Consider the following 26220-nt stretch of genomic DNA (forward strand, 5'->3'; position numbering starts at 1 on the left):
AGGGGAAAACATCTCTCTCAGAAACCATAGAAGAACTCAAAATGCTCTCTCTGATAAAATTGTAGACTTCTTGATGTCAAGGACGAGATTTTGTACATCTTTTAAGGTGATACATATATTGGGTGCTTAATAATGTCTGCTACATACTATTAAATTATATGACATAATTATTACATGTAAGTGACAGTAATTATATAATACTTTACATTATATAATTTATATATTATAAATTTGGTAGATTATAATATTATAAAATATCATATATAGAACATATTATATAAAATTATTTATTTTAAATTGTTAAAATTTAAAGGGCTACTAATACGCAACGGTGACATTACCAGAGACTTACAGAAGCAAAGCTGGTTATTACACAGGGAAACAAATTATTCTTGAGCCTGCATAGCATGAGGGGAGGCTCACAGAGAAAATGGCACACATAGCTTTCTGTGTTCAAAGGTAATCATCAGATAAAATAATGTCTCCTTTCATAGGAGTTATTTCTTAAAATCCTATCTAAGTGGCCAGATTTTTATTTCTTTCCAAAACTCATGAGGAAACTTACTCATTTTATTTTTTAAGAGTGAATCATTTTGTACCACCCAGACACTTCATATAATGCCAACCATCTGGATATGTAGAAAAATTAGTGTTTGAGATTCACTGTTTTCAACTTTCATTAAGATATTTGGTGACAAAATAGATGCAGCACAAATGTGTCCTCTTTGAAGTGCCTTAATATTGATATGTCACCTCGTCACAGCACATAATTCAAATTTAGACACATTAGTCTATTTGGAGAGTCTTGATGGAAAAAACTCATTGCACATTAACAAACACCATTCAGTATATTTGAATAACTGAGTTCAGAGGGGTGAAATATTGAAGTAAACCGTAGAATTTAAAACTTGGGTGGTAATACCATATATGCATATAATCTGGTGAGTGTGTGCATATCATGTAGCTCACTTATTTAAATAACAGTCAAACAGTCCTAAAGGAATGGCTTTCTCTCTCTCTCTTTTTCCTCTCTCTCTTTTCTCTCTCTCTCTCTCTCTCTGTGTGTGTGTGTGTGTGTGTGTGTGGTGTGTGTGTGTGTGTCTAGGCGGAACTTGATTCTCTTAGCAGAAACAAGTTTATATACTTATTCCAAGTAGTAGGGGGTCCCTAGGATTGCTCCTGGGACTTAATTTACATCCTATTGCCATAAGGGGCTTTAAAGTTGAATTTAAAACTTTTTGTAAAATTTCATGGCTCCTTGAGGTTGAGCACTGCTGGGACGTAGGAATATATAACAAGCCCCTCAGAGGAAACCACTGAATAATAAGGAAATGTCACTTGAGATAAGACAGTGTTCTTGGGCATTGTGTTGCTTCCCTGGTCGGGGAGTGTGGTACCCAGGGGAGAGTGAGCTTCTAGGCTGGGGGAGTGCTGCATGTAAACCTGGAAGCTCTGTACAGTTCTCTGCAACCTGGCTCCTGAGAGCACAGCTGGGGTCCATGTTATGAGGGGTCTGATGGAGTCCTTGAGCAGTAGTAGCCTATGGAGAAATATTCTGGGGACACTGATGAGTGCCATCTGGGAAACTCATGACAGTACCACTAAAAGGAAAAAAAAATCCAGCAGAACACTGATACTACAAGAGCTACTCATACTCAAAACCCCAGAATGGAGAGGAATGACCAGATGTGGTGTCATACTGTTACCGACACTTTCAGGTTGAGCCCCAACAAAGGTCCTCCTGTCCTGTGTCCTCGGAGCCAATAGAACGAGGCAGAGTTCGGTTCAGAAGCAAAGGAAAGCTTTATTCTTTTTTTTTTTTTCGCGGTACGCGGGCCTCTCGCTCTCCCGCCGCGGAGCACAGGCTCCAGACGCGCAGGCTCAGTGGCCATGGCTCACGGGCCTAGCCGCTCCGCGGCATGTGGGATCTTCGCAGACCGGGATACGACCCGGTGTCTCTTGCATCGGTGGGCGGACTCTCAACCACTGCGTCACCAGGGAAGCCCAAGAAAGCTTTCTTCTTTGATCAAAGAATGGAGAGGTGTGAGCTCACGCTCTAGAGCGCACACTCTCGGGACAGGCTGTGGGCGGGGCCGCTTTACAGGGATCTCGCGAGCCGGGGGAGGGGTGGAGCGCTCAGGGGCTGGCACAGCTGCACTGCTCACCTCCAGATTGCAGCGCCTGTGCAGCGTCTCGGCACACAGCCCGCCGCCCCCGTCGCCGCCATCTTGAATTGCAGTGTCGAGCAGCAGAGCTTCGGCCCACGGCCCGTGAGCTGAGGTGTCCGAGCGGTCATTTTGTACTGGGAGTTCTGGTCTGAAGTGCCGGGTGTGAGGTCTCTGTACGAGGCATCCTGTGAGCAAGTGAAGCTAGACAAAGCTCAAAGGAAAAGAAAGGAAAAAAAACGGTCAGGCTCTATTACAAAGATTCTATTTTTACTTCCCGGGGAATTGTTAATGGGGTGTGTCGGTGATAGTACTTTTTAAAAAGTCCCTTTTCAGGGGGTTTTGGCCCTTGATTCTTCCTGCATATGGTGGTGCCTGCCATGGGAAATGGTAACGTAAATCCTTCTCCTTGACGTGCCTATTCAAGGAAAAGGAGTGAAGGCAGAGGTCGCTTTCTGCTTTAAAAACCGTCACCACCAACATCAAAAACCCAAACCAAACGTCTCCCTTAAATGCAGAGAATAATAACCGAATTATGTCTGAACAGATAGGATGAAGTCCAAAAATCTCTTAATGGACGTGTAAGATCAGTGAAAGCCTGTGAAAAGAATCTCAAATTCCAGTTTAGGATGTGCTCCAGCAAAGAGGACAGCACATTTATGTATTTAAAATTGAATTGGGAGATTGGGATTGACATATATACACTAATATGTATAAAATAGATAACTAATAAGAACCTGCTGTATAAAAAAAAAATTCAACCCCCCCCACCTCATTGTACATATACATATGTACGTGAGAGTGTAGAGCTACAGAAAATTGCACCCCGCCTCTGTCCACTCCCCTCGGGCTGCCCCGCGTGCTACACGCTCCCAGACTGATCCTGGAAAGTGGAGGTTCTGAGCAGCAAGACCCCTCCCTTCTCTTTTTTTTTTTTTTTTTTTTTTTTGCGGTACGCGGGCCTCTCACTGTTGTGGCCTCTCCCGTTGCGGAGCACAGGCTCCGGACGTGCAGGCTCAGCGGCCATGGCTCACGGGCCCAGCTGCTCTGCGGCACGTGGGATCTTCCCGGACCGGGGCACGAACCCATGTCCCCTGCATCGGCAGGCGGACTCTCAACCACTGCGCCACCAGGGAAGCCCCCCTCCCTTTCCTTTTATGTCTCAGACACTTCAAAGAGAAATCATGTGTTTCATACAGGGAGGCAAAATGAGTGCCACTATCCATTCCTCAAACAGCAAAGTTAAACAATACGTCCTCTGGCCAAGGCCATCTGATTTGGCTAATGACAGCTCTGTCCAGATGGCCTTCAGTCCCCAGAGAACACTCACTGATGGCGCTTGATGGTAGGTAGGGTACATCACAAAGATGACGTCCTTGGCAAATTTTTATATGTGCTGCTTCACTGTGAGGATTCATGTTTTTTATCAAATTAGAAAATTCTCACTATTACCTTTTCCAGTGTTACCTTGGCTCCATTCTCTCTTCTCTTCTAGAAATCCTTTTAGACTTAATTGGACTTTCTCATGTTTGCTACCCTTTCTATCTTAACCTCCCTTCCAAATTTTCTATCTCATTATTTCCCTGGGCTGATTTCCGGTACATTGCTTTAGCTTGGTCTTCTCGTTTAGTAATTCTTCTTAAGGTATGTCTAATCTACTGTCCATTCATTGAGTTTTTAATTTCAATAACTATGTATTTTGTTTCTAGACTTTCTACTTGATTCTTTAAACCTGCCTTTTTTTCCTTCCTCCCTCCCTTCCTTCCTTCCTTCCTGCCTTCCTGCCTTTCTTTCCTTCTTTCTTTCTTTCTTCCATAGATTTCTTTCCTTTTGTAATGTCTATAATCATTCTAAACAGGCTTATTTTATATTCTCTTTCAGATTGTTGTTTTAGTAGCTCAGTTCCTTGGGAAGTGGGAGGTGATGGAGGTGAATTCTGTTGTCTGTAATTTCTATTGACTCTTGCCCATGATGGGTTTGTCCCTCCAGTGTCTTGTAATTTCTTTTATTGTGAGCTCATCTCGTGTGGGGATTGCTTATTTTTGTTAAACTACCTGTATTCTGGATTGTGGAATGTTTCTCTAGAGTGTTTTTGTAATTGCTTTTGCCAGACACTCCCAAAATATTACTAGTCAGGGACCAGTTTTTACATTAATTTTTTGGCTTGGAAGTTTCTGGGCCATTCCAGTAGGGCAATTTAAAAAAACAAATTCATGTGTAGACCAAGTCCAGGGTTTCAAATTCTCAGGAAGGACTTTTTTTCCACAAAGAGAGGCAAATGAAGTTTCATGTAATCTTGCTGTCCTGGTTAGGAATTTTTTTTCTGGTCAATATTCTCCCGGATAGTTCGGGTCTACAAGGGTCTTGGCTTCCTGCGAGAGTCTCATTTCCACCCCATCTTGTGCAGGTTTATCTCCTGTGGTCATTAAGACCCAAGTTCCAAGGGTTATGAAGATTTGTGACTCCAATTCTGAGGGCAAATGGAGCATCAGTTCATATGCTAACTTATTTGGTTTTATTCTTCCTCCTCTGTGATTTCCCCTTCTTTCCTATGATCTTAAGTTTGCTTTTAAAATTGTTTTTGTTATATTTTATCCTGAAATCCTATGTATACCTGAAGGAAGAGTTTTCAAGTTATGTTACCCTGCCATATTATCATAATCAGAAGTCCTTTCATCTGTGCTTCATTATTTCTTTACCATACTTTTAAGTCCTCATGCTAAGATTGATGCAGTAGCCCTCTAATGCATTTCCCTCCAAGTGGTGTAAGATACCATCTCTCAGATGCAACTTTCTAAAACACCACTTTGACCATCTGATTTCCCGGCTTAACAACAGTCAATGGCCTTCATGAGACCTGTTGCATAAAGTTTAATTTCCTTGTCCTTGCATATAAGATCATCTGTAATCTGGCCTCCAATTAAATATAATTTCTACTGATTTCAGTGACGTTTTTCATTTTTCTCTGTTGAACATTCTTATTAATTAGGCAAGTACTCTCTGGTATATACAACTGTCAGATGGATCCCCAACTATAGGACTGGTGTTTTTATCTATTTTAGTATGGGTTGTATTAGTCCTTGTGTTACCCCAAATCTTAGCACATGTCCTGACCAACAGGAATTCAATGCCTCCTTCTTAAATTTGATTAGAGAAGGGACATTGGTGATTGGACTTCAAGTCATAGGAGAAATGTAAGTGGGCAGAGCTTTAGCTTAAATGGTTTTTTGAGCTTGTCTACTTTCTACCATGTACAATAAGAGAAAACAATGCAGAGAAGGTCAGTCCATGGAATATGACACAAATGGCAGTCTTAATATGAGTAATAGTTATACTCTATATTTTTACAGTGTCTTAGTTTTTAAAGCATTTTTACAGCTACAGTACATTTGTTCTTTATGAAAACCTATAAGGTAGGTAGAGCAAATTTAGAAATAAGGAAAAGAGTCCAGAAAGGTTACTCATTAATTTACTCAACAATTGAACAAATCTTTATTGCACCAACTACATGCTAGGCACTGGGCTAGGGGTGGCGGTACAGCAATGGATAAAATGAGCTAAGACTGTGCTCTCATGGACCCAGAAGTCTTACAGTTCTGTGTCTTGTCCAAGTCTATATTTACCCAATAAATGGTAGACTTGGTATTAGAACCCAGTTCTTATGACTCTTGATTCATCAAACTCCTCTACTGGCAGGTTTAGCCCCATATTTGATCTGGAATAATATATGGGTCCCACCTAAATTATGTTTGCTGTCTGTTTTAGAGTTGGATTTACTGTTCATCTCACTCATTTCCTCTTTTTGGTGGGCACATAGTTAGACTGCATTTCCCAACTTCCCATGCAGGTAGAGGTGGTCATGTGACTGAAGTCTAACCAGTGATATATGCAGAGGTTATGTGCACTACTTCCCAGCCTGGACCACAGAAACACGGCACCTGTCATCATCTCTCCTTTTTCTCCATTAGCTGCTGAATGCAGAGGACTCCAAAGACCAAGAAAAGGGTGAAGCCATAAGATGGAAGAAACAGTTCCTGAATGACACATGGAAAGCAGCCTGTCAACCAGGTACACTTAGTATGACTTCTTGTGAGTGAGAGAGAAATTTCTATTGTCTTAAGTCACTGGGATTTGGGAGACATTTTTGTTTTGTTTTGTTTTGTTTACAGTAGATAGCATACCCTAACAAATGCACCCTTCAAATTAAAGCCTAAAATGGGACTACAAGAGTGATAATTAAATGGCATAAATTTATTCTTAATCTATTAAACTATATCTCCATGTTCTTTTTTGATAATCTGGATATAGACATGATTATTCTCATCAAATTCAAAGGAGATAGCAGCACTTCAGGGAAGTTTAAAATGATATTCAACAATATTGTAGACCCAGTGTGTCTTGATATCAACAAGGCATTTTGAATAAAATGGTGAAATAGGGATACCACTCAATGAGTTCAAAGCTGCTTAATCAGTCATACCCCAAGTGATTAGTGGACACATTTAAGTATGCAGAGGGTTCTGCAATTGAAATATTGGGCTATTCTCTTAGCCTTGTTTTGGTCGGCATTTTTATCAGTGTCTTGCATGAGGATGTAGTAGGTATGCTGGTCAAATGTGCTAGTGACACAAGTCTGGAGGGGATAGAAATAAGACATAAGATAGTTGACAGAATCAAGATTCATTATCTTGATGTGCTGCAGTGCTGAGCCAAAACCAGCAACATGAAATATAATAAGGATAAATGCAAGGTCTTGTTTTTAGGTCCAAAAATGAATTATAAGAATACAGGATGGAGAACATGTAACTTGGCAGCAGTTGGTGTAAAAAGGCTCTGGGGGTCTTACTTAACCAAAAGCTCAGTTTGAGCCAACAGTGTGATATGGCTTCACAAACTGAACTGCTTTAATGGAAGAATTGTGTGACCATCATGAGACACATTAGGCTCTGTGCTCCTCAGATGAAATCTGGGGTATTATTTTTAATTATAATTTTAAAACTCTGTGTATGTTGGAACAGTGACAAACTAGAGATTCCATGGAGGAGGTGATGAGGATGGTGGATAAAGATGTCTCCTGCCTCTGCACCCATAGCATACCACTGGTGACCTATTCAGTGCTTGTGTCATTTCTCCAGCTTTGCACTATAGTCTGTCTCATGCACTAGACAAGCTCCATTAACAAAGGGATCTTAATAATTATAGCACCAACAATGGTTACAGGTAACATTGATTGAGTTTTTCCCATGTGCAAGGCATTTCTCTAAATGTTTTACATATATTATCTTATTCAACCTTCATGGCAGCCCTATGAAATGGATCCTACTAGTGACTCCCCTTTATGGATGAACTAAGACATAGTAGGGTTAAGTTCCTTAGTAAATGATGCAATCAGGGCACAATTTCAGGCAATTTGACTCCAGGACTGCTACTCTTCACCCATATGCTATCTATCTGATCAAGCTCTGAAACTCTCCAACCTTAAGCACTCATGATCAATAATTTTAATGAGAGAGAGGAGAGTGGTACATAGAAACCAAGTTGTAGAAAGAACCAAGAGGGGCAGAGCTCTTCTCTGAAAACTACTGGGAATTTGTCTAGTGCCCACTGCATATAAGAAGAGAAATACACTCATGAGGTTGGTTTTTTTAAAAATTAAATAATTAATTAATTTATTTTTGGCTGCGTTGGGTCTTTGTTGCTGTGCATGGACTTTCTCTAGTTGCGGCGAGTGGGGGCTACTCTTCATTGTGGTGTGTGGGCTTCTCATTGCGGTGGCTTCTCTTGTTGCGGAGCACAGGCTCTCGGGACACGGGCTTCAGTAGTTGTGGCACCCGGGCTCTAGAGCACAGGCTCAGAAGTTGTGGCATACGGGCTTAGTTGCTCCATGGCATGTGGAATCTTCCGGACCAGGGCTCGAACCCGTGTCCCCTGCATTTGCAGGCAGATTCTTAACCACTGTGCCACCAGGGAAGTCCATTCATGAGGTTTTGATATACCTGGAAACCTATTCTAGTAGTCTCATGAATAATAATCTATATATTTTTAGTTTTCAAAACCATTTTATTCTTTTATTGAGGTATAACTGACATACAACATTACATTAGTTTCAGGTGTCAAAAGCATTTTGAGAACACTTGATGTTATTTAATCCTACAAATTCCTTTGTAAATTAACCATGACAAGTTTAAGGAAGCAAGCCCAGAAAGACTACATTTGTTCATCCATCCATGTATTTATCAACAAACACTTATTATCTATTATGTGCCAGGCAATACCACAAAATCATAAGAACTTTGTAAAGCAGGTGTTATCTCCATTTCATAGATAAGGAAATGGAAGTCCTGAAGACTGCATCAACACTAGCACTAGGAGATATGCACACACACACACACACACACACACACACGCGATAATACGTGTGAAATATGTCTGGGCCCCACATTACCTATTCTTCTTTCAAAGGTTGGAATTGGAGGGGTCATTCTTCCTCATTGTTAAATGTCACAGCCCTGTGTGTTGGAAAGGGGTTTCCATATCTAATTAGTAGTTGAGCTCTTGGTTTCCAATATGATGTTCTTACCATGAGATAGGTTATGCGAAAAAATCAAAGTGACATTCATGCAAAAGAGAGTCATCGCCATCATAGGGATGAACATTTTGAAATAAACACCTGTTAGAACATGAGATCACCCTTGGAAGGTGCTTTGGGATCTTTGGGCAAGTGTGGTTGGCGTGGGGACGCATGCTGGGACACCTTCCGCCTGTGGGTTCCAGACATCCCAGGCTCCCAGCCTCCCAGCTGTGGAATGTCCTGGAATGTGCTCCAATCAGCGTGGGCGGTGGAGCCTGGGAGCTGTAGGGCTCTGCTAGCAGGGGCTGGTCTGGAGCCACCTGGGATCCCTGGTGTGGTTCAGCAGCCCCCAGGGCTGGGAGGTGAAGAAGCTAATAGGAAATGCAGCACTTGTCACTGCAGGCCTCCCTGAAAGCAGACGTCATCTGGAGCTGAAGGAAGATAGTGGTTCCTCTATCCCTTCTTACAAATATCCACCATGTCAGCATAATTTCCAACAGAGGTTATCCAAATGCCTCTCTCGCCCGTGTCCACGGAGAGTTAGAAATTCTGTATCACCTACTCTTCTTCCTTGTAAATGAGCAGTCTTCTTTAAGGTTAGGACTGAAGAGAAACTGTGGACCCAGGTAGCGAAGGGTAAGGAGTATTGGTAGTGAAAAGAGAGGCAAAGTATTTGGTCCTTCAGCCCTGGAAGTTCCTGGGAACTCTCCTGCCTTACCTCTGCCTGTTGGTGCAGACACAAAGGCCAGTCCCTCTGCAGCAGCCTTTTAAAGTCCTGTCAATAAAAGATCTTTCAAGGAGAGTTGGAATGCTCATCAGGGGAAAGGTTTCTTTTTCTCTCCTAGAGGGCCTTAGAGACTTCTACATTTTCCAGGACTTCCAAGAAGAGAGTCGGGGGAAGGAAAATTACTGCTTGGACTGCAGTTGGCAGTGGCTTGGGGATCAGCCCCCTAGGCCCTGGCTTGGCGCCTCTATGGAGAAGCATCTTTAACTTTCATTGCCCAAGGGTGTTTTTCTTCTAGTGAGTGGAGGAGGAGATAGGAGAGGAAATAAAAGCACAAAAATGAAAAACAGAGAATTCCTGAAGGTCTGATAAGCTGTTCAACTATGCACCAAAACATAAATATTTGGCCAAATTAGCTACTCCAAATGCTTCATATTTCTAAAATTGAGCCACAGTTTGTTATACTTTGAAGTTCTTCAACTCTTGACAATCCTGTGCAAATCTAAGAGGAGTGAGGATTGGAGTTCATTTCCCTCCCTGAGATCTCAGCAAATGCTTAACTTCTTTTCTCTGATGCCTGGTAAAATGATTTTATTGTTTTGTTGCTCATCTCTTTCCAAAAGGATATGTTCTGTGCTTGTGCAATCACTCAAGTCAGCATTTTATCAATGAACAAGCAACAAGCATGGGCTGGAAAATATTAACTTGGAACTGATCAGAAAGCTCTAATGGTTATTAAAATATCTGCATCCTAATGTAAGCTGCAACAGTGCTGTAGCCTAATTTCTGCTTACCTTTGTTGAATTCACCTTAGTGAATTCACTTTAGTCATACAGCATCTCACAAATATAGGATTCAAATCTGATTTACTTATGCTATGGCATGGCAGAAATCACTGTTCCCTTGGGCAGAAGAATGAACACCCATAAATTGAGTGTTTATATGATCCTCAAGCGGTTGGTTAATTTCCTCAGCGCAGTCCTGTTACCTGAAAACTGGGCTCAACTTCTTGGTGGGTGTCAAGCCAAAAGACACAACCAAGCCAAAAATCGGGAGAAGAAAGGATTTCTTATTACCTGCAGCGAGTAAGAAGAACACCAGGGATCTTTCCTAAAGCTGTGTTTCCCCGAATAGCAAAACTGGGAAAGTTTAAGCTAAGGGTACACGCATATTCATGAAAAGGCTTGGGTAGTAGGCGGAGTCCAAGCTTTAGCTGATTGAAGTCAGGAGGGTCTGAAAAGGTCAACACCATCATCCCTTAGGTTGCAGTTGATCTGGTGGTTGAGCACTTCAGGCTAGTCTTTACCACTGAAACAGAACTGGGAGTCTTTAAACGTGATATATTATCTTTTCTAGTGTTACCTCTCTTGCCTTAACAGTCTTTGTTTCTGCATTCTTTTGTTCCCTTGAGATCATTAATTACTGAGACTTGTTCAAGGGCATGGCCAGGCTTGGATCACAAAATGGCTTAGGCCAAAAATGGCTTCACTTATGTCAAGAAAGCTATGCCTGGTTTTCTTTCTCTGGGGACCCTTCCTTATCTGCTTACAGTCCTCTAATAAATTTAATGAAAAATAGCCAATCAGATCAGTTGTTTGCTATCATTTTAAAAAGCAGTTTTTTTTTTTTTTTTTTCTGCGTTACGCGGGCCTCTCACTGCTGTGGCCTCTCCCGTTGTGGAGCACAGGCTCCAGACACGCAGGCTCAGCGGCCATGGCTCACGGGCCCAGCCGCTCCGCGGCATGTGGGATCCTCCCGGACCGGGGCACGAACCCGTGTCCCCTGCATCAGCAGGCGGACTCTCAACCACTGCCCCACCAGGGAAGCCCAGTAGGATGTTTTAAGGTCTAGAAAACAATGGGCCCCTCTTTTCCTGCAGCACCCATGTTTGAGGGAGTTAATTAAACAAGAAGCCTGTTAGACTAAGGTGGCTTTAATGCCTTAGTAGCCTAACCTAACCCAAACCTAAGCAACCTGTAGACACCTCAAGGTTAAGAAATCAAATGTAAGGAGAGGCCATCACAAATAACCAAGTAAACTTTCCCAAATAAGGCAACTACTATAGCCAGTCAGATAATTTCCTTGCTTTGCTTCTGCCTTTTCTCTATCAAGTCTCTACCCAAGCTTCTATAAGTGGTGAAGCACTCCTAACCACATCTGGTTTGGTGCTGCCCAATTCAAATCGATTTTTGCTCAAATAAACTCTTAAAAATGTGATATGCCGCAGTTTATCTTTTAACAAGGGGAAGATCAAGACAGAAAGATGAAAGAACAAAGCCCCATGGTTAAGCCCTTGGCCCATGGGAAACTTTTTCTCTAGCAGCAGTTCATTATACTTCATAGCAATGAGAAGTATTTTTATTAAAGCAGACAAGGGTGGTGTTACCCAAAACTGCCACTTTTAGGCAAAGGAAAGTGCTGAAGAAGTATCAAGCTGCTCTCAGGCCCAAAATCTTTTGACCTCATTCCCAGGAAGCAAGACCAGGGACCTCCAGACGTTTCTGATGAGAATGAGTGTGTGGCTCAGAGTTCAGGTCAGTTATTTAATGGAGAAAATTAGAGGCCTTGCCTCTTTAGAGTTGGCTTTAAGTATTTATTCTATTCTCTTCTATCAGGAAATATTTGTATTCAGGGATGGGGAGGTATGAGAGGGAGAGAGCAAGACTGATTGCATAATTTTTTATAAGAAATTCTGGAGATATTGAAAGCACAGGAAGTTCACCTATATATGCAGACACTGACTGAATTACTCTGAAATTAGGCAAAATCAAAGTGAGCCAATCCCAGTAAGCTTGCAGAACAAGATTCTTCAGAAGACGTTATCTCTGCATCTTCCTGGTCACTATCACTTCATTTCCCCAGAGAAGCCCCTTCCTTCCGCTGACAAGCCCCTCAGTTCCCGCCCTTCCTAAGCCTTGGAAGGCCCTTCTCTCTTTGCTCTTGAAAGGGCAGTTGAAATGCCTCTTCCTCCAGGAAGACTTCCTTGGAGAAAAGAAGTGACTCGCCTTTCTCTGGACCCTCGCAGAACTTTAATTGCACCTCTTCATGGCACTTGTTTCATTGTGCCACATCATAGCAATGTATGTTCACATCTTATCCCTTCTGCTTATCTCATCTGACTTGTAAGCTCCTGGAAGGCAAGATCTCTGATATATAGACAGTCCCTGACTTATGATGGTTCAACTTGGGATTTTTCGACTTTACAGAAGTGAAAGCAACACGCATTCAGTAGAAACCATATGTTGAATTTTGAATTTTGAACTTTTCTCAGGCTAGTGATATACGGTCCAGTACTCCTTCCTGATGCTGGGCAGTGGCAGCGAGCACAGCTCCCAGTCAGCCATGCGATCATGAGACTAAACAATGGATACATTCTCAACCATTCTGTACCCACACAACCATTCTGTTTTTCACTCTCAGTACAGTATTCAATAAATTACATGAGATATTCAACACCTTATTATAAAGTAGGCTTTATGTTAGATGATTTTGCCCAACTGTAAGTTAATGTAAGTGTTCTGAGCGCATTTAACATAGGCTGTTTGGTAGGTTAGGTGTATTAAACACATTTTCAACTTATGATATCTGGACGTAACCCCGTGGTAAGTCAAGGAGGATCTGCATCATACTTTGTGTCTTCACACTATTTAGCACAGTACCTCGTACTTAAAAGGCACACAGTAAGTGTGTGTTTAGCAATAAAATAAAGGCATCCAAAGCCAGCTCTACTGCACAGCAGTAACACAGCTGCAACCTAAATATTCTTACAAGTGAGAATAAAGAAAGTCAAATCTCCACTTTCTAAGTTTCAAATAAATACTTCCCTTATTTTCTCTAACTCAGTATCAAGCATCTTAAATTGGGTCAGAATCAGTTGAGCAGTTTAGAGTGTAATAGTTTAAGTAAACATTTTTCTTTTTCTTTCTTCCTTCCTTGGGAACAGATGACACTTTGCTGGACAAAAAGGAAAAATATCTGGGTGGGAGAAATTGGGGGGGGCCGTTAGGCCCGCATTCTGCTACTGGATTTAGTCGAAAATACCAAGCTGTTTTCAAGAAGTCTGGATTAAACTGACTCCCTCACACTGTACTCAGGGGTGCCTTACTTGAAGAATTGAAAGCAGAAAGATTTGGGAGTTCAGAGTTAAGCTGAACAAAGGGTAATTATTTTAAATCAAAACATATGCATGAAGCGTGAACTTAAGCTAAATTCCAAGGGGCAATTGCCACTTAGCTTTCACTCCTCAGACCTATCTTCTCTGATAAATTTTCCCTGATTATATTTTTTTAAAAAGGGGTGGGGTGGGGTGGGGTGTTGCTTTGCCATTCCTTAAAATAGCACTTTTTAAATTTTTTTAATTAATTAATTTTTATTTCTGGCTGCATTGGGTCTTTGTTGCTGCGCGCCGGCTTTCTCTAGTTGCGGCGAGCGGGGGCTACTTTTTGTTGTGGTGCACGGGCTTCTCATTGGGTGGCTTCTGTTGCGGAGCACAGGCTCCAGGCGCTCGGGCTTTAGTAGTTGTGGCGCACGGGCTCAGTAGTTGTGGCACGCGGGCTCAGTAGTTGTGGGTCGCGGGCTCTAGAGCACAGGCTCAGTAGTTGTGGTGCACGGGCTTAGTTGCTCTGTGGCATGTGGGATCTTCCCGGACCAGGGCTCAAACCCGTGTCCCCTGCATTGGCAGGTGGGTTCCTAACCACTGTGCCACCAGGGAAGCCCAGCACTTTTAAATATACTGTCTCCTATTAGTGTCCTAGTGCCTTCCATCTCCTAATTGTTCTATACAATACCTGGTGTGATGTGTTCTTAATATGTAAGTAATGAGAAGATGAGGAGCAAGTGGTAGAATTATATGAAGAAAAAAAGAAAGTAGGTAAGATAATTCCTGTCCTTTTTCTCAGTGTCCAAGAGTTTTGGGAGACTTGGGAAGCCTTTTGGTGTGGTGATGGTGGAATTTATTTTTCAGTTTGTAACATAGTGTTATCTGTCATGGTTGTGTGGATTTGATGAAGTAACTGCTCTTAGTTTGGGATGACTGGAGAGATTCTGTGGGCAGTCCGTGCGAAGAGCCTAACTGGGCTGGAATCTCTAGCAATGGTACTTTTGGGGCTCAGAGCTTAGGTTCTGTATATTTGGACTTTGGGGAAGGAAGAAGCTGTTGATGAATAATATCTGAGGAATCGGAGATTAGTCTGATGAGGCCAGAGAAATGAAAAAATAGGCTCGTTTATTTTTCTTCACAAATACAGAGAAATGCCTGTCAGCCCTGGTACCATCCATGGAAGTGACACAAGAGTGCAGAGCAAGGAGTGGGACTTTCAAGGACAGGGACAAAAGAGTGAGATAACGGGTAGATGTGGGGTGGATCTAGCCTCTGGGGGCTTCTGTATGCAGAAGGGCATGATGCACCCACAGCCAGGGACCTAGGTGGTCATTCTAGCTTTATGAAGGGGCTTCTGTTTAGCCAACCCCAGAGGGGGTGCTTTTCAAAGTTCCAGAAGACAGCAGAAGTTTGAGTAGTGCCGAGGAAATACACAGATTTCTGAGGTGCCAGAGGTGCAAGAGTGGGTAACATTTCTGCAGTTTAATTTAGAGAACACATAAATTTCTAAAGCTCAGGGTTAGACCAAAGAAGTTCTTGATCTCACAGAAAGAGCAGATTCTCGGACCTCTTTAGGGAACGCAATTCATAGTAAAGAATAGCACTCTAGAAGGGAACCAATAGGTCCAGGTCTCCCAGAACTAGAAAAGTAAGAGGAAGAAATAGAGAATGATCCCTTCAGAAACCCTGAGGAACTGTTCTGATAATGTGAGAACACTGGGAACTCTGGGTCGGGATGGGTACTGCCTCTCAGAATCCTGAGACCTAGAACACTTCTCCGATTGATGACTTCCTCTGGCACATTTCTGCCCATTGATGATCCAGCCTAAGTTCTAAATCCTCCAATAAAATGACACCAACCACTTTACCATCCTCTCCAAACATCTGGCCTTCCTTTGATCTTCCTCTTGATCAGGAAATTCCTTTTAAAAACCCCACTGGTTGCCGTGAATATTTTTTGCTATTTTCTGCTCACTCAGGGCTTTGATATTCCCAATGCTTTCTCTACCAGTTAGGGTCCATGCAGGGGACGAAACCCCTACTAGTTATTTGAACAAAGAGAATTTAATATATTTTTAAAGCCTGTTAATGAGATATAGAGTTGTTAGCAAAGTAACTAAAAGGGTAAATAAGGTATCAGGGAAGAAGCAACAGCAGGAAGAACTCCTAAAATAGAAAGAACAAAGAGAGGAGGTTGGGTTATTAAAATTTGGAAACTAAAGGGAGGGCTTCCACAGAGATGAAGTTCAGATTTCTGAGGAGAAGAGGCTGCTTGGCTGGTGTTGGTATCTCTGAACTTGGAGGAGAGGAGGCCTCAGGAAATCTAGGTTTCTGAGGAGGAAGTGCGGATCGGATGTCTGGGGGGACTGGGTGGAGGGTTGATATGGCAGGTGTTTGGAGAAACTGCAAATTAGATTCAACTGCCGCTTCAGGAAGAAACTGCTATTGCTGGGGTGACCTAAAGACCTGCTAGCATACAGGAACAGGCAACACCCTTCCCTTCCTCCGTTCAGCCCTGTAGTCTCCCTGTGGCGCCTCCTATTGGCAGAGTCCAACAGGGCACCTGCTGTCAAAGCAGAAATGTGCTGTGCAGAGTCCCAGCATCACAAAGCAGAATAGAGGAGGGTGGATCTGGAGTTGAGAGGTAGCACCTTAATAACTGGCACACTCTCCTCATAGATCCTCGGGAAAACACCTGGTTCTTTCCTATTATAATCATGTATTATTAATTACTCTGGAATCATATTTGAGGCCTTTCCAAGTACCTTTTCTTGGAAGGGAGAACCATACCTTTCTTCCCTAGACTTAAAAAAGTTCTATCTTCCTAAAGTCTAAGGCATATGCTTGATTATTGCTTATTCTTTTACTCCTAGCAATTAAAAGTAAAAAAACAACAAAAAATTACTTCCACTTTCTTCTGAAAGGTGAAGACAAGTCAAGGATGGGTCTACCACCATACGTAATATATATTCAGTGATCAATTCTAGATCTCACTCCTATACTACTAGTTCTTCTTTTTTTTTTTCCACATGGCATGCTTGGGGGATCTTAGTTCCCCAAGTTCCCCAACCAGGGATCGAAACCAGGCCCTCGGCTGTGAAAGCACAGAGTCCTAACCACTGAACCACCAGGGAATTCCCACTGCTATACTAGTTTTATCTGTCAGAAATGTGTAATTAATTTTCTCCTTCTGTTCCAAAACAAGCCATATCTTTTCTTCTCTAACTCATCCTCACTCTGCAGTGTTTCCATTCATAGGTTATTCATGTGAATAGCTCCTTGACATACAGTATCATTCAGTCTCCCCTTATTAGAGGCCTATCGTTCAGGAATAGGACTTGCTCTTCCATCAGTGCATTTCAATATGGAATCTCTTTCCACCATGTCTCAAAAATCACAGTATGGTATAATCTCAAGCTCACTTTGCTTACACTAGACACTTGGCAGGTTAGGGAGACAGTATGATGTAGTGTGGGCTCTCGACCAGATTGCCCATGTCTAAATCCTTCTTTTCCCACAAGAACCAGCTGTGCATGTCCTTGTGAACATGGCTTCTTAAGCGTGTATAAGTTTAGCTCCTATAAGCTTTATTTTCTCCATCTGTAGAATGGAAGTAATAATGGTACTTACTTTATAGGATTGTTCCTAAGTTTAATAGTGATATGAAGATAGTAAATAATCAGTGACAGATATTATTAGTATAAAGATGTTGAGGCTATAAGTTATTCTTTCCTTCTTCCATTTGCTCTCTAATATTTTGGGGGTACAAAACACCAAGTCCCATACTCTTATTCATCTTCTCATCTTATCCTTGTTGTCCTCGATAGGTACCACTTTCATAGGCTTATCAAGGCGACTCTCCCTCTCCTTCTTTATTTAATTTAGTTTTTCAATCAGGTCAGACTCCGGTTATATATACTTCCCTGGCCAAGAATCCATCATTCATCCCAGTACCTAAGGTCATAGTTTTGTCTTTTAAATCTCATTTCTCGTTATCTTCTCTTTATTGGGACATTCAACTTCCACATCTTCCTTTCTATTCCAAGCCTTTACTGTTGGTAGAGAAAACTATAAGCCCATCATCTAAGCCAGCGGTCCCCAACCTTTTTGGCACCAGGGACCAGTTTTGTGGAAGACAATTTTTCCATGGTGGTGGGGGGATGGTTCAGGCAGTAATTCGAGAAATGGGGAGCAATGGGGAGCAATAGGGAGCGGCAGATGAACCTTCGCGTGTTTGCCTCCTGCTCACCTACTGCTGTGCAGCCCGGTTCCTAGCAGGCCGCAGACCAGTAATGGCCCACGGCCCAGGGGTTGGGGACTCCTGATCTATACTATAGAGTCCTTTGATTCCTTGTCCAAGGCCTCGTAGTTTCTTTTCAGTTAATGTCATTTATGCAGCATTTTAAACTTAAGATGTGCCGGGAGGAGATTTCCAGGAGCAAGTTAATAGGAATCTTCAAGTGGCAGAGGAATCATGAGAGCAGACCTGAGAGCTTAAGGAAGTAGATTTCAAGAACTTGGTGATCCATCTTAGGTATTCCACTTGGACAGAATGCTTATTTCATACAGGTTAAGTAGGGCATCTTGAGACTGTCAGAAAATGAGTCTATCTGCATAATGCCAAAGAAATCTGTTATCTAGTCAAAACAACCAAATAATTTCCATGTTAATTTATTTTTCATTTTGTGTTTGTATTTGTACATCCAGCCCCAAACTCTCAAAGGAATAAATTATTACTTCAGCATGTAAAATGGTTTAGTTACTTCTCTTAGCTACCACAAACCATCCAAATTATAAAAGTAAAACTATATATTGTACAGTGATACCTTCATAAATCTACTTCCAAGAGCCAGAGAAGAGGCATCAGGAGTGGAGAATTTCATATGTGTCCATGCATGTACAGAGTTCAGGCTCTAGAAATAAATGTGTCAAGTATGTGTAACTGCTGCCGAGTAATTATGCAACTTACGTTTCTGCCAATAAGTTTTGAGCCTGACATGTAAGACTGGACTATAAATCCAACCTTCACACCAATCATCAAAATACACTTTGCAATCTTGAATATATTATTTTCAGAGAGAAAATAAAGAATGGAACGTTATGTTGAGTCCATGATGCAAACTCTGTTGGAGCCTGGGGTTGGGTGTGGAGTGTGTCCAGAGTAGCCTCAGCTCTGAAAAGGGGACTTTTAGTCTTAGGATCTTGAAATTATGATGATGTTATGAACCTTGGGCCTGAACTCTCATGTGAGAAAATAATGAGAGAAGGCATCTTAATGCGAAAAATGGGTATATCATCTCATTTACTAAAGTAATGAAATAATTGTTCTGTAGGGAATGGATTCCCAGGAATCTCCACCCCCACCTGTGCCAGATGCCACCAATTACCCACTCCAAGTTTGTAGGGCCTGGGCAATGCATTTCAGTCCTGCAGAATCACCTGGAGAGATTTGAAAACTGCTGATGTCTGACTCTACCCAAGAAATGTTAATGCAGCCCAGGCATTGCTAGTTTTTTTTTTTTTTTAAAGCAAACCAGGTGAGAAGCATTGGCTCAGGTCAACTGCCCAGAGTGCCTCCTGCCTCATGAGAGCTACGGCATGGTCCATTGGCAACGATGTGAACTAGGGTCATAGTGGGAGGCTCTTCCCCATTGTTGCTGCCTTGTTTCCTCTCACACTGTTTATTCTCCAGCCTTGTAGCATTAGCCCCTGACTATAAATTGTCTTGAATCTATAGCCTCTAATTTCATGCTTCTAACTGCCAAGTGCCTGCTAGTCTCTCCCCAGCCTGCTCTGACTCTAGAAATGTGTATTTTCCTTCTGAGTGCTTATCCCCTCTATTGCAAACTCTAGCCTCCTGATTTCCCAGCTGCCTTTGCAAGCTGCTCTAGCTGCACTGACTTGAGGCAGGCGTCTGACTCAGCTTTCTCAGTTGGGGCAGGAGGCTGGGACCTCTCCACAGGTATTAAGTCCTGAATAAATTTGTTCAGCCTGTGACTTCTGTGGGATGGGATGGGATGAGGTCAAGCCTATCCATGTAGATAGTAATCTTCTTGTTGTAGGAGACATCAGTGGTGCAATTGTGAATCAGACCAGCTTGGATTTGAATCCTGGCCAGGAAAGTCACAACAAAAGGAGCGGGAACCCCAGGTGGCCAGGAGCCAGGTTCCTGAGTGAGGGCCTGAGATGTGGTAAGGAGGAACATTGTAAAGGGAAGAGGGGAAGAAAAATGAATGACAGGTAATACAGTCTTCTTTAGGTAAATCTGGGAGTGCGCAAGAAATGTTAGTGTTGGTTACTCTAGCTTGTATAACTGCCACTGTCATTTTTTAAGTACTGCCACATGTCTTGTTTCATGACTTTTTAATAGTACCATTGTCTCAAGATACAAGCACAGAATGGAAGTGTAAATTTTTTATTTTAATTTTTTGTTCTTGTTTTGCATTCTTTACTAGTATACTTTTTACATTTACAAACATGGCACTAGTATCAGTCACAGATGTTGCTGGGTAGGATGTTATGATAACCTTTGCTAAAATGCCACCAATAAAGGCATCACTGTTAATTTCTCCTGACTTCTCTCCATCTATTCAGGTTACCCCACTAAAGTACATTTGCTATCTTCTATTTTTGATATATATCCTTACTCAGTGTTGGTCTCACAACTTGCTGGAGAACATGAGGCAATTACTCAAACTTTGTTGGAAGTGTAAATTTTTAAAAATGTCAATAAAATAACACAAATATCCTCCTTTTCAACAATTCAGACATTAAAAGTAAACTAAAACCCACTATTGACTTCCATGCCTAATCCCAGTTGGCTCCCAGAAGTACCTCTGTTAACTGAGGTATAGTCCTTCTAGTGCATTCACATACAAAAACATATGTATATATTATATAATACATACAATTATATAACATAATATTATAAAGTTGATTAATGTGTGTATATGAGAGTGTGTTTTATATATCTGGTATCATACCATATGTATCACTATGAAAATTACTTCTTTCACCCAACAGTATATAATGGAGATCTTTGATTTCACTGTATATAGATCTATCTCATTCTACTCAACTATTAAACTCTATCTGCGTACAAATGAGATGTTTCTAATTTATGTGATTACAAAAAATTCTGCAATGAATAGCTTGTATGTGTGAGTGAAGCTTTCTTTAGATCAGGAGAAGTAAAACTGTTAAGTCATAGAGTATATGCATTTTTAATTTAAATGGGTATTGTCACATTCATACTTCACATTCATACTAGAAATGCAAGAGAATACCATTTCACTATGTCCTAGCCAACAATGATATTTTAAATCTTGTCAATCTGAAATGGTATTTCTTTATTGGTGTGAAATGTTTTTTCATTATTGATACGGTGAAAATATGCTTCATTATTGTTCCAATTTACGTTTCTTTGACTGCAAGTGAGATTTAACATCTTTGTATATGTTTACTATTACTTGTGTTTCTTCTTCTATGAATTCACTTTTCATATCCTTTGTCCACGTTTCCATTGGTTGACTTATTGATCTTTTCTCCTTATTGATAAGGAGTGCTTTAAATATTATGGATTTTGATCAAGGCAACTTCAGGGACACCACTCGCATTGTAGTCTACATGAATGGCTTCCCCTGGTGGTGTGCAGTGTACAGCTTACACAGTCATACTGGGCAGTTCTTAGTCTTTTGTTTGTGATGAATTATGTAAACATTTTATCCTTAATCTGTCTCCTGTCTTTTAAAATTGCTTGTGTTATTTTCATAATAGCAAATTTATTTTTTTAGTCATATCTATCAATCTTTTCCTTTGTGTTGTTTGCCTTCTCAGTCTTGTTTAAAATGCTCTTTCCTACCAAAGGTAATAGAACATTTTCCTGTATTTCCTCTGATTGTTTTCATAGCTTTTTATGCTTGTATCTTTAATGTATCTGAAAATTATTAGTAAAGGGCATGAAATAGGGACCTAAACATTATTTCTTCCTAATGGATAACCATAACCAATAGTCCCAACAAATTATTTATAGTTATCCTTTCCCCTTATCTAAAATACTACCTTTATTATATACTGTTTTTTTCCTATACTCCTGAGTCCACCTAGGGGCTCTGCATTCTGTTCTTATGATTAAAATAATATTTGGAGAAAGTATTCATTTAGCTACACTAGGGTTATCACTATCTATTCATAACTGAGAAGTTGAGATTAAAATAAAAATCCGCTCAATACTGGCTTTAATTCACAGTATACAACTTGATGTTATAGTAAACTATGTATTATAAATTACATGGAGTTCTCACTTCTGAAAGGAGGGTCAATCAATCTCAATAATTTGTTTGTCATCTTTATAAAGCCCCTACATTGAAGACCCCTGTCTAGATACGCTTGTATATAGTTAGAACTGGTAGATCTTACATGATGCTTATACACAAGATCCTGGTGCCCAGCTAAGCAGCCAACCTGTTTTTTTCTTCCTGAATACTGTGCTTGACTTGAAAATTCTTAACTTGATTTAACCACATACATAGTAAATTAGTAAAAATGAATAAATATATCTTTTAACTTTAAATTGATCACTTGGGACAAAAGTGCAAAGATAAAAACATTTGAGTTTTCCATGGGGCTGTGAGAACCTTAAATGCAGGATGCATCTGATAGCACAGTCTGACAAATAGTAGGCACGAAATACACATTTGCAGGATGAATGAAGCTAATACCAGGCTTAACTTTAAAAAGCATTATTATGATTACTTTTTTCCAGGCACTTTACTGATTTGCTTCATTCAGAGTTGCTGTTTTGCTCTCATTGCTTTACAATGTATGATATTAGAACTTGGCTTGAATCTGGCTTTCTTAGCCAGAAAACTTTGAATCAATTCAATTCTTTTCTTTGGGATTTATTTAAATCCAAGACTTAGTTATTTGGTTATTTGTTAAAAGAATAAACAACCTGAAGTATAAATCTTATTGGCCATATTTGCTTTCCATATGGACCAATGGAATGAAAACTGTACTTATTCTCCCTTCTCTCCAGATAGCACTATCTACATGAAATAGAGTGGGGATGCCTCCCTCTGGAGTTGTGCAGTACACAGTACTGTCCTCCTTCCACCCCAACCCCCATTCTCTTATAGTTTTCTAATTAGAAAGAGCTGCTTGGCTCTGACTACCTTGCTATCTGCTATATACTGATTTGTAGATGCCTAGACTCTGCAGCTCTGTGGCCCTGGAAGACCTGCTCCCACATACTGCAAACGTTATTCATTAAATTAGCCTAGAGACTTCTAGCAGTTTCCAGATCTGAGTTCTTATCAGGACTTTTCTTAAAAGGGTTCAAATAGTCTCCTTTGTAACTACTTTTAAAATATGGAGTATAGTTAAAGCTCTTTTAGAAAGGCCATATAGGATGATAGCCTGCTCACTCACACAAGGCTTAGGACTGTTGGCAATGCATGATCATCTGCTTGATGACAATGGAAAGTTCGCTTCTGGAGTCAAATTTGTGGCACAGAGATTCTGTTCAGTGTGCAAGCATAGCCTACATTTACCCAACCAGAAACTGCCCTATGGGCTATTGCATATGCTGTTGTGTTTGAGTGATACTGGCTTATTCAGACTGTCATGTGCAACTCTGTTCTTCTTTCTTAAAGCATGTGTAAGATAATGCAAGGTCAAAGTCAAAAATCCTGGATTCATAGATTCTTAGAACTGAAAATGCCTTGAGATCTTCTAGTCTAACCATCTCATTTTAGAACTGGGATGACTGCCGTATTGACGTGACTTGATTTTATATATATATATATATATATATATATATATATATATATATATATATATACATGAATATATATAAATGAAAATTAACATAAATTTAAACTTTAAATGAACTGATCATTTGGGATAAGAGTCCAAATATATTTATAAACACATGAAGTTAGCTCTCCTTTCTTTAAAATATCCATAGCACCTATTGAGTGTGTGTGCGTGTGTGTATGTGTATGTGCAGTTGTAAGAATGTGAGGGGGGAAAGGTTGCTGATTGCCACCCATTAGACTGACAAGAATGGTTAAAATGTGGAACAGTTTCCAGCTACGTGTGGAATTCTGGCTGGCTGCCTTTTTACTTCAAAGTCTGTTTTATTTTGTGAAACAGTTTCTTATCACATTTATTTATTATTTCTCAAAGGGATGCTGGGAAGGATTCTGCCTTTATTGCTATTCTCATGTTGACATGTGAGAAAATCGAGTTCACATAGAGCTTGGCATTCTCTTCCTGGAAATATATGCTTAAAATAACCCACAAGACAGTCAGCTATCTGTCACTCAGCTCAGCACCCTCTTCTAGTCCCTTCTCTTCCAGCCTGAGGGCCTTTCACACAGATGAAACTGATGTTAATAGAAATTCCCCAAATCAAGGGCTGTTTAAAAATCCCCATGGGACACTGGACTAGGCATATCCCCATGTGGCTGGAAGTACATGCACACAAAATGATACTTATAAACTTTGGAAGAAGGCATGTAATACAAAAAATGCACAATTAACAGAAGAGGATGGTTGCCTTCAGTGGGGAGAAGTGAAATGATAGGATGTTGTGAGAACAACACCAACTTTTATTTTTGCTTCTCCTCACCCCCACCCCTCTCCCCAACCCAGTTTTCCAAAAGATATCTTATTCCGACATTTAAGAAAAACTTTAGTGTTTTTCTCTCTGCACACAGTGGAATTTCACCAATTTCTTTGGAATGACAAGTATCAGAAAAAGTTCTGCGGCTGCTAAAATCACTGTTCCATAGTCTATCACGAGTCAAGATCTCATAGGAAGAAAATTTGCAGTAGATTAACTCAAAGTTAAAAAAAAATAAAACTGACAACCAGGAGGCCACTTGGGTTTTAATCTCAGTTTTGTGCTGATAATGATAATCACTCGTAGCTAAGTACTTTTTTATCAGTTTATAAAGCACGTTCACATTTATTAATCTATTTGATCTTCATATCAACTCTTCAAGGCAGCTATTTTACAAATGAGAAAACTAAAACTCAGCTTAAATGCCTTATTAAGATGGCTTAATTTGTGATTCGTACTCTTTTTGTGTTCTGAGGGCAGGTTCTTCACCTGTCTTTGCTTCCCATAAGTAAATGTAACATTTGCCAATTAGCTTTGTGGGGATGTATAAAAGTGATGATAACATGGGTGGAATGGTTATTTGGAATAAAAGTGCTAAATAAATTAATACGGAATAATAAATAATTTGTTTTATAAATTAATATATTTAATGTATTAAAAATGTCTTTAATTATAATATTCAAGCATTAAATAGATTAACACATAATAGATGTATTAAATTGAGTAATATAATATTGTATTAAATTAGTACATACATTATATGTAAATAAATTAATATATTATTTATGTGTAAATAAATTAATACATAATATATGTTTATATATAGATAGATACAGATAGTTACCATTATTTGTATCTTTGGTTTATTATTACTTTTGAAATATTTGCAACCAGGTCTTTGCAGCTTATACACTATCTTAAAGGGATGGTATTTTGCAGGTGGCTGGGAACACCCAAACTGGACCCCCACCATCAGGCAGCCATCTCTGAGTTTCTCAAAGGAAATGATGTACAGAATCCAGGGTCGGGTGAAGTATCATTTCACCTATTAGCTGGAGACCTGGCCCCAAATTCAGGATAACTGCCAAGTGAGATTGGCTGGATTACAATTGAATCTACAATTGAATCTTGTATTTTATCACTCCATTGAGGAAAAAAGGCTAGCCCGAAGCCCACCAGCCAGAAAAATGGAGAGGAAGATACGTAAAGAGGGAGTAGAGGTGATGAATGGCTGGGTGTTCTCCTGAGGACAGCCCCAGCTCTCCTTAATATTCTGGTCTGGGAAAGCCGGAGCATCTGACCCCAAATAGATATACTCTAAGGCTTTAGCTCCTAGTGCCTAGAAAATTAGCCCAATCAGTCTCCTTGAACTTGACCAATCCCTAACGTGGCTTTTCTTCAAGGGAAGGGAAGAGTGTTAGAGTGCTGGCTTGGGAGAGTTGCTGAAATCTCTCCCAGCTAACAGTTTCCAAAGTAAGAAGCATCCCAAAACTTGGGAATGATAATAGGAAGTTGAATTCTCTAAAATTCATTCATTCATTCCATAACATTTTGTGTTAGGTATTATACTATGTACTGGGATACAGAGATGAGTACTTGCTTGTGTGTGTGTGTATAAATATATATGTATATATAGAGAGAGAGACAGAGAAAGAGAAAGAGAAGGAGACAGACTGTGAATAATCAATTTAAATGAAAACTTTCCAGAAATTATCCATTCAACAGAGTGATTAACAGATATAGAGGTGGTCCTTTTCTGGAGATAATTTCTAAGAACATAGATTCCTATAGAATATGAGGAGATAGTCAATTAAAAATAATACATAAACTTGAGATCTATAAGTTGAAAGAATGCAATGTAGATGGTAGGACAGGCAAAGAGAAGCCTGGTGTTTTAGAGCTTTGGAAAGAAGACTATGCCAGTATTCCTCCAGTACCGTTTCAGGAGAAGTTCTCCCAGCAATGGGGTCTTATTCTTCAGACAGAAATATTCCTCTTTAGTAATATTTATCAGCCAGCAGAGATGAAGTGAGA

General features: G+C 40.4%; 1 protein-coding gene across 1 annotated transcript in view; it reads left to right on the forward strand.

The window, feature by feature from the left end:
- Positions 1–2314: 2314 nt before the first annotated feature.
- The window catches only part of CALD1 (caldesmon 1), a 218406-nt gene continuing 194500 nt past the window's right edge, over positions 2315–26220 (forward strand). The window contains exons 1-2 of the mRNA XM_082846394.1: positions 2315–2407; positions 6134–6233. The gene's annotated coding sequence lies outside the window, so the exon portion shown is untranslated. The remainder of the gene's footprint in view (positions 2408–6133; positions 6234–26220) is intronic.

This window comes from Leucopleurus acutus (genome assembly GCF_964270905.1).
Source record: "Leucopleurus acutus genome assembly, chromosome: 9".
Lineage (NCBI taxonomy): Eukaryota > Metazoa > Chordata > Mammalia > Artiodactyla > Delphinidae > Leucopleurus > Leucopleurus acutus.